The 16,626-nt window shown below is 36.9% G+C and overlaps 1 long non-coding RNA gene, 1 other non-coding gene and 1 pseudogene across 2 annotated transcripts in view; all 3 read right to left on the bottom strand.

Annotated features, from left to right (window-relative positions):
* Window positions 1–691: 691 nt before the first annotated feature.
* Window positions 692–773, bottom strand: TRNAS-GCU. Its single transcript has one exon. It is a non-coding gene; the product is annotated as a tRNA-Ser (tRNA).
* Window positions 774–3,793: 3,020 nt separating this feature from the next.
* On the bottom strand, window positions 3,794–14,870 carry LOC122075411 (annotated as a pseudogene).
* Window positions 14,871–15,213: 343 nt separating this feature from the next.
* The window catches only part of LOC122075413, a 3,459-nt gene continuing 2,046 nt past the window's right edge, over window positions 15,214–16,626 (bottom strand). The window contains exon 2 of the long non-coding RNA XR_006139249.1: window positions 15,214–15,516. This is a non-coding gene — a long non-coding RNA (uncharacterized LOC122075413). The remainder of the gene's footprint in view (window positions 15,517–16,626) is intronic.

Here is a 16,626-nt window from a genome sequence, read left to right as displayed (position 1 = left end):
GGTATTTAGTGTTCTTTACTGCTTTCAGTGAAAGTTGAATGGTTCTCATTCAACCCTAGTATGACCCAATTCATGTGATTTTGGGGCCAATATAGACCCACAGGACTAGTTAGGTTGAAGGTCTAGTTGTAACTAAAAAAGAAAAAGTATATCGACTTCATATTATAAGGGGTGAAACTTTTTTTATTACTTTCTTTCATCGTTCAATTGTATTAATAATGATGGATCTCGATTGATACCAATCAAATCAGGGCAATTTTGCCTATTCAGATCCAATTTTTGAAAATATGATCTGAGGTCACATGCCTCCACTTTTCCTTCCACATTTTGACATCCAGTTAATCCGTAAAATATGGACACATGGTTCAAGTCTTCATCTTAACCTAGGCTGGTGACATGGTTACATATCAAAATAAGACTGAAGAAAGAGACAACTTTGAGGAAAAAAAAAAGATAAAGTGGATGATGTTGAGAGGGTATTACGCAACAGGTGGGGGCGTTGTCGACTTTATACTACAGGTAGGTCAGACATCAATAGGATGGTGGCTGACCTTCAACCGTACGGTGAAGGAAACCTTCGTTTGAGAAAAATGACTTAAAAATGATTAACCTAACTTATTCCACTATTTTAAAAATCAGATTCAAGTAGATCGAATCAAATCACCATTTAGGGTATGAAAAAGATGCAAACCGTCGCCTGAGAGATTCGAACTCTCGCGGGGAAACCCCATGTACTTAGCAGGCACACGCCTTAACCACTCGGCCAAAGCGACTTTTAGTTGGTAATGAGTATTTATTAAAAATATTAAATACAAAATAACTAGAGTAATTTTACCTTACCATCATTCATGATGGAATTTCAAATTTAACACCGAACTATGAGATAGATACTAACTGAAGGTTTCTACAGAAAAAGATGAGTGAAGCAATTAGTAAGAATTGGATGTACCACATATATCTCATTCATCGAGTTTCAAACTAACTGTATGTAATAGTAAAAATTGTTTTAAGTGATACCAATTATAAAAAATGACAAAATTTTCCTTGACAGTGCGGTGAAATTTATCGCCTAATCCTAGAGTTCACAAACCCATTTTCCCAAAATAAAATACAGCTCCCATGTTCCTGATTGCTTGTAGTGAATGGATTCCCACTCCTCATGGATGCAAGAAAACTTGGGCCCTCTTTTTCCAATCATTTTTGTTTTTTTGTTTTTGTTTTTGTTTTGGTTCATAAAAATAGTTTTGGCTGCATTTGATATCATTTATGGAACTTGTTTCTATTTAAAAAAAAAAAAACCTTGATAAAATACAAAAACCAAAAAGAGATCTAGAGTCATTTATGTGTTTTAATTAAAATTGATTTTCAGTTATTTTGCATTAAACTTTAATGAGGACGTGCTTAAAATCTCAATATGAAGGGGTAAAGTAGTCATTTGTTTTGTAATTAGAAATTCCCCTTGCCCCCTCTTCTTTGATCGAAAGTGGAGAAAGATGTTATAAAGAAGATGGGTAAAGGAAATCTTTTCACCTATTTCTTCAAAAAACCATTTTGCACATAAAGATTTCAAACTATTTCTCACAAAAAAAAAAAAAACAAAACATTTTTGTCAAGTAGTTACTAAACCATTTTTATGTTTTGATAAAAAAAAATGGTTTTCATTAATAATTTTTGTTAAATAGGTAAAAATAAAAAATAAAAATAATACCAAAGAGGACCTTTCTCATATGAATGTTATAAACATCTTTTATGTAATAATAGAGCTTGGTGCTGCCTCTTCCCACCATCCTTACCTTTCCTATGCCACACTGCCTTCATTGCCACCTATGCCTACATCCATGGTGCCTCTGCCAATCATTCCCAATCTACCAAAACCCATCATGTTGCCACCAACGCCAACATACTGCCCGCCATGACTGCAGTCCGAATGATAACATCCCCATTGCCTGCTATTCTAAACAAGTTTTTAAAACATGAGATTAGTATCAGTCGAGATTGGATAGATTTATCCCTGTTTTTAAAGTTCAAAAAAAATTTTTTTCAACTATTTTATCCTTATACCCTACCAATGGATTTGATACTCAAATCGATCAAAATCGGAGATGGATTTGATGGATACCCATCCAATTTTATTTTTTAAAACCATGAACATACCTAAGGACCATCTCTTCAATTTCTTCCGGCTACAGTTCTTTGCATGCAACCTCTGGCCTTTAAAATTCCATTACTAAGGGCAAGTTGGGGAAGGTTTGCAAGTTTGCCATGGTGAGCCTAAATCTGCTAAAAAAAAATTTACGTGTTGGGCTAGTGTTAGGATTTCCACGCTTGGAGTCCAGCTGAGCCAGTCTTGTGTTGAGCCAAATCCAGCCTTACCAAAAGAACAGGGGCACAGGGCCAAGGTCAAGCTGGGTTGGTTCCGAGTTTTCAGAAGCCTAACGCAACCTGGCTCGGTAGCACTCCTATCCATTACATTGTTCATTTCCATTTATTGTATTTGGAGATTCTCTTAACCATATCGTAGCCTACTTCTCCTCACACAATCACATTGATTGATCAATTTATATATGTAATTTTTTGAATAAAAATTATTAAATTATTTTATATGTTCAAAAGTGTAGGGGCAACATTAGTACTGGGGCTAATGGAAACACACTTAGAAGCATCAATAGGATGACCATTTTTGCCTTCCTGCCCACCTTTTTGTTTGAAAAGCTTCATGTAAAGAGGATTAGACTGTGGTGATGCCCCATATGATTCAGAATCTGGTTAGAAATTGAATTTTGTTTGCCATCTATGCAATGGGTAGCAATATGATAAAGGGCTAATTATGTAATTTCGCAACTAAAGAGAGCCTCACCTTGAGACCCTAGCCCGCCAGCATGTCTGGTGCACATCCGAAATCCCGAATCTCCTATGCCTGACATTGCGTTGAAAACTTGAAGTAGACGCTGGCACCTGCAAATCCAAAACGACGCCGAAGACGACACCGACACTTATAGAAAGGGTTTTAAAAATAGGAACCGGTGATGGAATCTGCCCTTGTCCATTTCGATTCAGGTTGACTCAGAATCGGAGTGATTCTACCGATTTTTTCGATCCGATTCACGGATTTTGAAACCCTGCTATGACGTCTACCTTCCATTCACCGTAAACAACCACAAATGGTGATTGCAATTTTATTATAGGTAGAAGCGTCGCCAATGTAAAGATACGTGCAGCTACGTACCTTGAGAGAGGTTTCTTAATTTCGAAGATGGCGGCCAGGGGCCCGGGGGGTTGTGCTGGTTACGAAGTGGCATGTATTTCACTGACGATTACAAATCAACCACGCCTTGCGCCGGAGACTAGGAGGAAGCGGTGGGCGCGGCGGAGGAAGGACAGAGGACGTAGGGCTGGTGCCCGAGAGAAAGAGGTAGAGGGAGAGGGAGAGTGAAATTAAAAACTGATAGTTTCTAACGTAATAAAGGGCATTAGAGGAAAGTAAAATATTTGTTACAACAAATCTGTTATTCTGTTGTAACTTGTAACCGCCTAGGTTTTCTTTTCCTAACAGGAAAGCGAAATTTGCTGTCAGAACAATATGTTGTATTGTAACCGCCTAGTTACAAACAGATTTTCCACCAGATTTTGAAAAAGTAATGGTTCGAATGGGGGCGGGGAGGGAGTTGAGAACTTGATTAGCCCAGGCTTGGAAAATGCAACAAGCATCAGACGGCTGAGAGCATCTAGACATGCGCCCCAAGAGACTCTAGTTCATCCGATACTCACTGCCCAGTATAGTGGCTACAGACAATTTTCACATTCTGACCCATAGCTTTTGACAAAATTTATTATTGAGAAGTTGGGATACGATATGAAAGCCATTATGAAAATAACCTCAACCAATTTGCATAGCTTGTAGGGCAATGACGACATGAGCCTAAATATTAATGTTTATCGACTTACATACTTAAGAGTAACAACACAAACATTAAAATGGAAAACCAACTTACATACTTAGAGTAACACAAACATTAAATCGAAAAATAACATCTGGAAGGTAGGCGCTATAAAGGCCAACTAGTGAGATGTTTGTTCTCCCTAATGTAGGCTGTAGAGTTTCCTTTATTTCGATATCCTGTGACAAGAAATTTTGAGCATCAGAAATTTGGAAAAGGAAAGGTGTATATATATATATATATATATATACATATACTCCAAGACAAGAACCTATGGTAGCCAACATATAGAAACAGGGCACTAAGCTGAGCTTCAAAAAATAATACCCAAAGGCTCAAAACAAAACAAGAATAGAACATAATTACATGCAATTCAAAAAACTTAAAAAGATAAAATGAGGGATAAAACGAGCTTCAAAAAATGTTAAGCTGAGGAGACCATTGACATCATTCTTGTGCTTGTAAAGTCGTTTGTGGCATAATTTTTAAAACTGGATTTGACAAGTAGTTAGGGGATCAAAGTTGATCTTCTTTCTTTTTTGGTTTATTAAGATCCATAATTTTCTATGTTCCAAAAACTGATTAGTTTGGTTCTTGATTTTCTTAGGCTCTGTTTATTTCAATGCAAAAAAATTGGAAAAGAAAAATGTTCCTATAAAATAGGATTTCCACTGTTTTATTAGGCTCTATTGTTTTTTCTTTTTTCGGTAGAAAGGTTCTATTTGTTTCATTATAAAAATTTCTATGCAATTGATATTTACAGATTACCATTATTTTATGTATCTTACTTTTATATTCATTCGTTTTTATGTTAGATTCTTTCATTGTTGTAAATATTAGTTAATTACCTTGTTCCAAGGAATAAATTAGCTTATATTACAGAAAAATATTCTCCGTCACTTTAATCGCATATAGCCTTACATTGGTAATGAAATATTCATTCCACTCTGGTCACAAATCCCAATTCTTAGACATTAAACTTTTTGCTACCTTGTGCTGTATTTTTTTTTATTATTATTCTATTTCATGGGAAAAAAAAATTCCTTTCCACCATTTTACATTGAAATTTTTGTTACCTATAGTTTTTGACATAATTTGTTTTATTTTTAGTTGAAAATAATATTTGATAAAAAAAAATAATTAAAAAATAATAATAATAAGGACATAACTTGCAGCGTAAATAATATTTAATATATAAATAAAAAAATTAGATTGATGATAAATTGAAGAGATAAAAGTCACACCTTAGAAAATACCTGTTTATTGTTAAAAATGCATCAATATCACCTCCTCCTCAACTCCAAGAGACGACCCCAACATCCATTGTTTTGTCTCATGCGCATTGGTGTTGGCGACAATCCGATGTGAACGTTCGGAATGTGGGATATTTTGTGCCAGTTTTCTCCTCCTTCTACATCTTGTTTCCAAGACAGCATTGCAACCTTCTATTGCAAGATTCTGTAGGGCTGTCAATTGTTGAAGACCATCTGGCAAAAGAGTAAGATTTTGACAACCCCCAACGATATTTATAAATCGAAGAGACATGAGACTGTGGATCCACTCTGGCAACGCAATTAGGCCGTCAGGCCACCCACATCCTCTGATACGTAAATCTTGCAGCATTGTAGCATGTTTTAAGTTCTTTGGCAAAGACGTCAACTTAGGCAGGGAGGAAATGGATAGTTCTTTAAGGGAAGTGAGGTGCCGAAAATCCTCCAATTGGGAGAGTTCCAGATTTGGGCATCTTTGAATCCTCAAATGCTCGAGAGATGTTAAGAATTGCTTCTTAACATCTTGTACCGGAACACCCGTTCATGCTATAGTTCTCTATCTGTAGCATGTTTTAAGTTCTCTATCAAGTTTGATGATGCATCAGTCCCCTCCATTCCAGGGGTTGACCTACTTGTGATCACTCATATCCAATATATGATTTGGTCTTTTAACTTAATTCATCAAACTACTAAAGATTGGGGCCTTTGGGTTCTAGCCTCATTGTTTCCATCTAATACTTTGGCTATTGCTTAGTTACCTATCCCAATATTGGATGTAGAGAATATATAGTTTGTGCTGGACTCCTGCAAAAAATGGTCAATTCTTCTATTCATTAGATGTTTGGATTTATGCTTTCGATCATAGTTGGAAAACTAGGTTTTCTGACTAAACTTGCCTTTACAAAAAACCTAGTGACTCGAATGAATCAAACGTGTTTTTTATTAAAGCATATACGAGATAAGGAGAGTACGTAGGGGATACGCTGCATGTTGTTCCCCTTCTACCTCTTCCTCCTCGCAGAGGGGATGGAAAGAATGATCTCAGTAGTGGTGAACTGGACTGACTAACTAGAAAGAAGGTGAACAAGATTATTTCTATCATTGAACCACAGGTATGTGAGTTCGATTGATTGATTGACGTTCTTAATTTTGGAACCACAGGTATGTGAGTTCCAGATTACGAACGTCTTTATATTTAGTGGTCTGTTTTACTTCAAATTTCACTTGTTTCTGATCTTGTTCTCTCTGAAATTCTGGTTCTGAATCTTAAATAATACTGGTCGATAATGCTGTTCTAGTTCTCTAGCAGTTTTCTTAGTAGCAATAGGGCTTCCACATAATTCTATATTTTGTTGTCATAATTTCTTCGAATACTGCAGATGTACTTCTATTAGAATAGACCACTCGACCTGAGTTCTAAGTTCTAACCAATTCTGATCCATCTGTTGTAAGTCACAAACTCTCCCCTATTGGCCTATATTTTCCTGTTCTTGCAATCCTGTCTACACTCTATACTGGTCTCTTAATGGATTTTTCAGTTCGGGATTAGCCAACAGCTGCATTATCCACATTGCAGACATGGGGAACAACCCCCCCAAAAAAATTATTTCACCAAAGAACTGTCAGCCTATAAATTATTGCAAGACCCATGACCCATTACACGAAGACATGTACTTCGGATTATGCCACATAAAAGAGAAGAAATGTGTTCAGCATAAATTCATCATATCTGACCAAAAGGAAGAAAAACAAATATACACCTGAAAGATGATGAGCCCAATGAGCACCGGCTGTGTGTCAAACCCAAAACTTTGAAATAGATCCTTTGAGTTCCTCACAAGAGTATATCCTCCAAATTGCAAAAATGTAAGGACCTGCGTCAATGATAAATGTAATATACAAAGCTGAGAGATTGAACCAAAATTACCCTATATTCACAAGAATGAATGCCATCAGCCACGTAAGTGAACTAGTCACTGAAGCAGATGATAATAGAGAAAAGGCTCTTAGAAATATGCAAATTATGTAAGTAACAAGGACAATCTGATTTTGAAAATCACCATGTTGAAATACATCTGTATGAGTGTATGGCATATACTTGTTTAGGTGAGCTGAAACAACTTAAGAATATATGGTCTTGTTCCAAGTTTACGAGAACAAGTGCCTGAATTAAAACACTAGTTCATGTCAGCTAATTCTTTGGCTCATGAGTTTGCTACAGTTGGCACAAAAGAAGTCTTTGTAGTTGGGTCACTACCCCATCGATTGATTTGACCCTTTTGTGGTTTTGTAAGACTTGGCCTACAATCATTATCATTGTACCATGTCTCCTTTATTATCACCAATGAAGTTTTCTAGTTACGATCATTAAGGGGGGAAGGGGGGGGGGGGAGCACTCCATCATATATGTTGATAGCATGTTTCTGAGAAGGTTCAAGATTATTGGAATAACTTCATCAAAAAGCAATAATGTCATTTTAAAAAACTCATACTGAATTTCAATAGTTATTTTCTTTGATTTCTAGTAAATGATGAAAGCTGTCTTTTGGAAGGCAGGACATACCTGCACTGCAATGAACGTATACATTGTGTGATTAAGCTTCCAATGCCCCAGTTCGTGGGCAATAACAGCGACAACTTCCTCAGTGTTTTTGCACTGCAAAGATGCAACATAATATCAATATCTCTGCCCCTAAATAATGAGCATTAAAAATGTCACACTTCAGAAGAAAGAGAGTTACAACTAGTAAATTGGATGGTTTACACAAGGAACCTCATGTTACTACTTCACCAAAATTCTCACAGAACTAAACTGTGATTTGTTTATATATCACATTAAGATTTAATGCAATTCATTACTCAACAGTCAACCCCAAGGCTTTTTCCCGGAAAAATAACTACACCCAATAAGCACAAACAGAAACATAGATCCATAGTGTGTATCAGTTCGCATGGAACTAGCAGGCGGAAAAGGAAACCTTGTCACGTCAGATAGTGAGTATAATAGGCCTATTTAAGTTCTGGAACCTGTAAATTGTCTCATATCAAACCTCAATGGTCATTAGATTGAAAAAAGACACTGGAAAATATATATAAACAATTGAACAACAAATTGAAAATTCGGTCACACAACCATAACAGTTTATTTCCAAGATTCAATCCCTCTCACGTCTATCAGGAAGGATCAGGGTTTAGAATCACAATCATGCTTGTAGCATAGCTACAGCCTACAGGTGAGAACACGGTTTAAAGTACCCTAACGTATCATATTGTATCATATTGGCTGATACATATCTGTATCGGTGGGTAGTGATACAATACGGTGCAATATCCCTTTTTTAAAGAACTTTATATCCTACTGTATAGCATAGTATCTGGCTATACAGCACAATATGGTGCAATACTGTGTGATGCATGCAGATACTATTGATACATCTCTTAGAAGGCCCATAAGGGTTTCATGCTCGATACAGAACATACAGAACCCCCCAAAAAATGCAAAAAACCTCAAGAACTCCCAACCGAGAGTCCTAATAAACCCCCTTAACTTGTTTTTTTGCATAAATTTCAGTTAGGGGTTTTAGTCTGCACGCAAAACAATTAAGGTTTCCTAAAAGCCTAAGTTTGGATCATTCAACAAGTTAAAATCAGAGATTGAAGGAGATTTTACAGAAAAAGATAAGTTTCTAAAAAACTTGATTTTTGTGTTTAAATAATTGTTTCTAGACCTATTTTTTGCTATAAATCGATGGATTTAAGTAAAAATAACCCCACCCATGGCATCAAAGTTCATCATTTGCAAAGATTTGTACTAAGATTCAAGAAATTTCACAGAAAAATGAAATTTTTTTCATGTTTGAATTTTGTATTTTTTCATTTCTACCAAAAACCAAGTCCTAAGCCTTCGGGAGTACATCATCCTAGTTGCCCCTATTCCTGCAGACCCTTCCAGCTATGAGTTTGAACCACCTTGACACTCTTTATAGCAATAGACTATTACTACATGTAAGAAACCTCATCCTTTATAACAATTTCAATTGAACGCACTTATTTCATTATACGTTCTCCATTTTAGTCTTTAAGCATGACACATGTTATATATTGTTTTTTTGCTCCAAAAGTGTATTTTCATGCGTATCTTGACCATTTCCACACGTATTTTTAGTGTATCCTTCCGATACAATACGATACGTCTCGTAATATCACCCAACTGATATGATATGCAATATGATACTGTCCTTGGGTGAGAAGGCTATCCCTAATCTGACCCTAAGATTAAATGGTGGCAACCCCCTTCAACAGCATGAAACCCAGATATTAGACATGATGCCAACAAGAGGCAAACAATCAGAAGGATCATGTCAAGTTGATGTATGATGACAACAGGGTTGAAAAGGCCAACAAGACTCACTCTGAGGTCAAGTTGGCAGGTAAGGCCAGGCTTGCGATTGTCTTCTCTACCCAATACCAACAGCACACAAAATGAGATATCTATCTGGCAGCATTAAATGGAAAGAAAAGATTTGTTCTAGCTAAGAAAGAGGAAAATATTGAGATGGAATAATGTTAACTGTGGCTTCCAGTGGAATATCAAGGACCATCTAGCACTTGAAGGAAGCTCATGCTTTGAAACAAAAGGATAAAGCCACCCTAAGAGCTCCTATGTAATTTCAGTATTTGAGTTAGATACAGAATACCAGGCTTTCATTGGCCAGTTGACTCTACTAAAGTTCAATTCGCTTTAAAAAAAAATTGAAGTAACTGCAGACAGGTGCCTCTGGCAAACGATCCAAGCTATAATCAAAAGGAAATAACAGTAAAAAATGTGATACATTTACAACCAATGTTACCATATTTAGGCCAATGCTGCAGGATACAAAGGCCTAACAGGATATTTTCCAAGTTCTTCGATGAGTATGAATAGAGAGAGGAAAGTAGCAATAAACATAGGTCTATTTTTTCTGCTCTTATCCATACCTGCTGAATTAGTGTATCATAGAGGGCGATGCGGTTATTTTTGAAAAATCCATACATGTAGGCCTGCCAGATATTGATGAGATGAATTAGATCACCACAAAATGATCATTGACATATCAAAATAAAGACAAACAGATGAAAAAATCTTCTTACTTTATTTATGTAATAAATGTGAAAAGGTTGGAGCCAGAAAGTATGGGATGGTGGGAGGAGACCAACAAACTATCATGTAGTCCCTTGGAATTAGGTTCATAGAACCAAGAGGCTGTTATACCCTTGATGCCAACTATCTCATGGGAGAAGACTTGGGAAGGGTGTTTGGAGGAGAGTCTATTTTGCTAGGCTTGTTCAAGTGTTTTAAGTGTTTTGAAATCTAAGGGACATTGTTCTTCTAATCTACTAACCCATACCTTCCATTCTATTTATGGTAAAAGGTTAAATTTTTCCCCTCTCCACCTCACCAAACCCAGCTAGATGACAGGGATAGTTCTGTGTCTTGTAAAATAAATAGTTATGGGTATCCATTTTCCAAAATTGTGAAAGGCTGGATGGGTTATATGATCAGAGTATGACTATTCGAAATCCACCCTGTTGTCATTCCTTGTTCAGGAAATTCACGACATCCTTGCTAAGATGTGGACTTCCAGGCTTACACCCCAAATACCTTTTTAGATACATGGGTATGAAGGAAAATGTTATTTTGTTAAAGTAAAGAATTATTGCCAGTAAAATCAAAAGCAAATAGAAACAACGTAAACCCCTCATCTCATTCATACTTCTACCATGTACTTATTATTTTAGATAAAACAAGCTAGTTAGTTAACTGCTGCAGTAGAAGGAAATGAAATATACTAGATCAGACTATCAGAGTTCAATCCTCACATTGCTATGGCTTAACCTCGTAGATCCATCAACGACAAAGAGCTTCTTTAAAGGAAACTTGAGTGATGAAGCAAGGTTCTGAATTTTCTCTCTTAGTTCTCCGTCAGGGAGCTGAGGGCAGCAGCACAGAGCCAGGGAAAAAGGAAAATTTTCATCATTAATCAACCAAAAAAACAAAGAATATCTAAAAGCATCTTCCAGTGGGGAAAAAAAATAAAAAAAGAAGCTGCAATATAAGAAATCTAACAAAGAGGCTAACTGAGATCAATTGTTAATGTAAATATGCAGTCTATAACTTAGCGAAATAGACCAGAGACATAAATAATTACTCACAGGGGAAAACTAATTGAAAAGTGGAGCAATTAATATAGGATAACTGGTCATCATCACAATGGATAGAACAAACATAAATCCCGAGAGATAGATGGCCAAGTAAGGACCTCCTTTCTGCAGAAAAATAAAACAATGTTAGTGTAATTTATCGACTGGATAAGCACTCAACAAGATTTCAAACATCAAGAATGAAGACGTTGTAATTATGCCAGGATAAGAGGATGATTTGCTGCAATTAATTTTTAGAATAATTACTATAGTGCAAAAACTGACATCTCCACCATCTTCCGTAAGCAATAACTAATTGTGTTTGGCAGCACATTTTGCAGACAAGTCGGGCGCCCAACAAAATAAAAATGATCAGTTGTAAGGCTCTATTTGACTGTTTTGGATGCAGTAACAATTTTCCTTCCACAAAATATGCCAGACTGCGTAGACTGACATCCTTAAGAACATTGATCAAAAGATGTACATCAAATTAACATAAGGCTTAATAGAAAACATCGGCAAGAAACATATCCATTTGTTCAGAGTGGCTGTTCTAGTGATTCCTTGACCTGGTCATATTTCAGCTCACTCTTCAACTGACAGCCTCCTTTATTATCTCCTTCTAATCCAATCATTTTTATCATTTACAAATAGAAATAAAATTTAAAACAAGAAAAGCCATCCAAAGACTCCAAACACATTTAAAGGTCAAAGCAAGCTTCCGTTCATGAATCATGTACATCAATAGCTAGCAAAGACTAAATTAACCAAAGGTGACTCAATGCAAAGCAAATTATTAATTCATGCTACCTGTACTATAATAATGATGGCAGTAACAAGTGATGCTCTAAGTATGATTGAAAGGCAGATTCCCTTGAACACATCTCTAAAGAAAAGCCATATTGTTTGCTGCACAAACAGATAAGGAAAAAGCAGAAAAATAGCAATATAAATTGATAACATATTTTGAAACAAAATGAGCAGAACAATGGGTAACAATCGAACTACAGATCAGGTAAATTAAAAAATAAAAATAAAAATGACAAGATATAAAACACATGAAAAAGATCCAAGTAAGAAGACAGACTTTATTGAAACCATGTCGAGCCTCAATCACGAAAGTTGAGTACAAGGAAAAAGGCAATTCTGTACCCTGCAAAAAATGAATTTTGCTTAGAATATCAGATTTCCCACTAAAATGGGAAAGGGAGAGAAAAAAATATCAACGCATCTATAAAGGTAATTTGCCGAGGCAAAATGCTTATAATAAGCCTATCGCAAAAGGGAAAATTGATATGTGTTGCAAACCATTTTTTGATTCAGAAAAAGCTGAAATTCACAACCTTTGACCATCTATATGCTATGCTTCAGGCCCTCAGTAAGGCCCATGGAATCAGAACGGATTCCCTTGTCTCCAGATAGACCATCCTATCACATCATCATATGGTCACCATCCAAGTGGTGATTTTTAAATCAGGGTTGTACTGTGTATATCCCCTATCAGTGTAATTTGGTTATTCCTATCATGGCACAAGGCCTTGCATGAGTCTAGTTTGAGACCTTCTCTATATTCAGAATCCATCAATTTATTGATAAATAGTTAAATCCATTCAATGGATAAAATTTTGTAGAAATAATCAGTCTTGCACTAAGTTTTGATTAAAGACCCCATATAGACCATCCAAAATAAAAGAAGGTAGGAAGAGCTTGCTTTACAAACATCATGTAAGTTCTTTTTTCCAAAATAGGAAACATTATTTAAGTTTAAAGAAACATTATTTTTGGTATATCCAATAAGATCTGCATAAACAACAAAAAATTCTACTTCATTTTAACAAATTTGACCAAGGCTGGACTAGGAATTGATTTCAATCCCACGGAAGTCGGTAGAGTTCATATCCACACCTGTGACCAAATCATACCACCAGCCCAGAACCCCAAGGAATGTAATATTTCATTCTCTGGATCTAGGCCAATAGAAAGAAGATATTCCCCCGATATCTGCAGCCAAAATAAGGAAATGAGTTAAATAAATAGTCAAACTGTAGGGTGGGGTTGGAGGGGAGGAAATTAGTTATGGCTCAATCGTCACTGACACCGACTCACCTTCCAGAACCAGGGCAACACACCGAAGTACAAAATAGCAGTGTCCATTATTATGGATACAGCCTTATGAACAATGTGAAGGTAGCTGTAAGGAATAATCAATAGATCAATCAGAAAAAAAACATAGGGACCGGGAACCCTTTAACCAGATCCATAGTATAAATACAAAACCCTGATCATCATATAAACTAACCCGAGGTAATATTCGTTCAGCAAGCAAGAACAAACCTTTTATCAAGACTATAAGCTCGAGACTTCTCGAATTTTTCCGAACTGATAACTCCTACCAAAGAATTAGGAAGTGTTGGCAGCTTAAGAGCAGCATGTTGCCGCAAATCCAGATATGTCTCGAAAATGTACATCAATATCATAAAACCTGAAAAACGAAAATAGGGGCAGGGGTTTGGTCAGAATGAAACTAGGTTGCAAAGAATAAACAGTCACCACCGCAGAAGTCAATGAGAAACAGAGAAACCAAAGAAGAAGAAAGAAAGAAAATGAACCCCCAGTGGACCATAACGTATGAGGCACAAGAGAATCAACATACTCAATAACAACAAAAGGGGTTTCTTCTATGCAGAATCAAATTCACACAGTTGAAAGTTTAACATCGAAACCGAACAACGCAACCAATAAGCTAAAGTCAAAGAACGCAAAATCGACGAAGAAACAAAAAGTGGTACAGAAAAAACAATAATCAGAACCCTACTTAAGCATTCAATCTGCTATGCATGAGAATCAGAAAAGACTAAACAAAAAAATAAAGACAAAAGAGAAGATGGAGAGAAACTCTACCCAAAACCGTTTCCAGGTAAGTAAGCGCCATTCAGTCTCGAGTGGCGAACGATACAGACAACGAGCGAGCGACGAGAAAAAAATTTAATGAGATGACGCCGCTTAAATGATTTCGAAACTTAACATTTTTTGACAAAAATATGATTTAGGGTTTGAAATCGTCTGCAATTCCGATCTCGGAACTTAAAATTTTCTGACAAAAATAGGATTTATTTTTTTTCGGGATTTAGGGATTTTTTTTCCTTGTAAAGCTACTACCAAATGAAAATGAAGAAAATAGTAGAAGAAACGCAAAGATAACTTCTCCTTCTGTTTTCTAAAATTTCATTTTAGGTTATCAATTTTCACTAACTTTTATTATTGCAAATTTTGCTTTTTTTCCCTTCTTGAGTAAGCAATCAAGCTGGGTAACCCGCCAGATTCCCTCCCCACAGAAGATGAGCCCGGATCAGTTCAGTCGCAAGGGGAATAACAGGAAAGTAAATAAAATCAAATCAAACGATATTAGAAAAGTAGGTAGGGAGAATGTTTCCTTCGTTGGCTCTCAACTTCCGCCATCGAGCAGGAATCACCTTAAAATTGACTACCATATTAAGAGTTTGAGATTGTTGCACAATGATAGCACAGTAGTTTCTATCTTTCTTAAACTAATGCCCATCTAAGCCAAAACAGAGGAAGCAATCTAGTACTCAGCAGAGTTGCAAAGAAATCAGAGGAAAAAAATCCTCTGTTTTTCTCATCCCTGTTTTTCCTTGTTTTGCTATCTGCAGAACACGACACGTGGATAACTTTAAGACCAACGCACCGGATGTAATAATCCTCATCCAACCTTGACCGTTGGTCTTAAAGTTGTCCACGTGTCGTGTTCTGCATGTAGCAAAACAAGAAAAAACAGGGATGAGAAAAACAGAGAATTTTCATCCGAAACCAGATGTTGAGTTTCAATCCAATCCGTAAACTTCAACATCAACAATATTATAGGTAACTGGTGCCATGAAATATAATTATAGGTCACTTGTCAAACTCAACTGAGTACAACCCATTAAAAAAAAAGACACAAAAACTAATGTCAACAAATGACCACTACAGGATTTATACTGCTCACTATAACAGCCAAAATTAAGCATTTGTGAGACATCTGCCTCCTAAGCAACACTAGAGCTAGCAGGACCTGCACCATAACCACCACCCCCACGGCCAAATCCTCCAGATCTTCCACCAGGGCCCTGCAAAGTTCAAGTGTGGCTCTTAGAACATTGATGAAAGGATCACCAAAGCTGAAATACGTAAATAATTGTGAATGACGTTGAAATTTCAAACATATAAAATTACCAAAAAAAAAAATTTTAAGAAAATAAAAAACGGTAGTATAAGAATAGGGGAAAGTTTTCCAAGAATCCACCCCAACAAAAAAAAAAATTCTTTGGAGGAGGTCTGAAATGGCCTCCACTGTTCCCAAAAACACATCCAAGCACACAATGATTGCCATCGGTGGAGGAAAGAGTGAAGGAAAACTCAATCCATGATTATATACTATAGTGTACCTATGTGAAGCATTGTCACAATAATCAACACTTGGCCAAGCCAAAAGACATTGTAAGTTAGTAATAAAATTATGGGAAAAGGTCTTGAAAGCCAGCGAAACACCCTAGAATCAGGTGTGCTAACAAATGTAAACCGTTGGATCAGATAGACTACATTAATACTGTTCATTAATATATCTGTTGTCTTAGATAACTTACCTAGCCTGACGATGTACGGTCACTCTTCTTCTCCCTCACTTGCTGCGATTTCCCATCACATAGCCTCAACCACTGCTGCAGTCGTAGCCGCTACCGCTACCATTGCCTCTGCGGAGGGAGAGAGAGAGAGAGAGGAACAGCGGTCGATGGAGAGGAATAGTAAAAATCAGAAAAAAAAAAAAAAAAAAAAAGGAACGGAGCTGCCGCCGCCGCCGCTTGCCGCGTCCAGAAGAAAAAGCTCGGGCGAAGAGAGAGAGAGAGACAACGGTCGATGGAGAGGAATAGAAAAAATCAGAAAAAAAAAAGGAACGGAGATGATGCTGCTGCCGCCGCCGTCGCCGTCGCCGTCGCAGTCGCTGCCGCTGTCCAAGAAGAAGAAAGCTCGGGCGGAGAGAGAGAGACAGAGTAACAACAAAAACCAAAAGAAAAAAACAGAGTGCAGCTGTTGCCGTTACAGCTGGTCGTTGCCGCTGCCGCTACCGTCGCTGGCTGCCGTCACTGCCGCTGCCGTCTCTGGCCGCAGTCCCTATCCACGAAGAAGAAAGATCGGGGGGAGAGAGTTACACGGCAAAAACCAGAAAAAAAAAAAAAAAA

This window comes from Macadamia integrifolia, chromosome 4 (assembly GCF_013358625.1).
Source record: "Macadamia integrifolia cultivar HAES 741 chromosome 4, SCU_Mint_v3, whole genome shotgun sequence".
Classification (NCBI taxonomy): Eukaryota; Viridiplantae; Streptophyta; class Magnoliopsida; order Proteales; family Proteaceae; genus Macadamia; species Macadamia integrifolia.
This window is presented reverse-complemented; position numbering and strand designations above follow the sequence as displayed.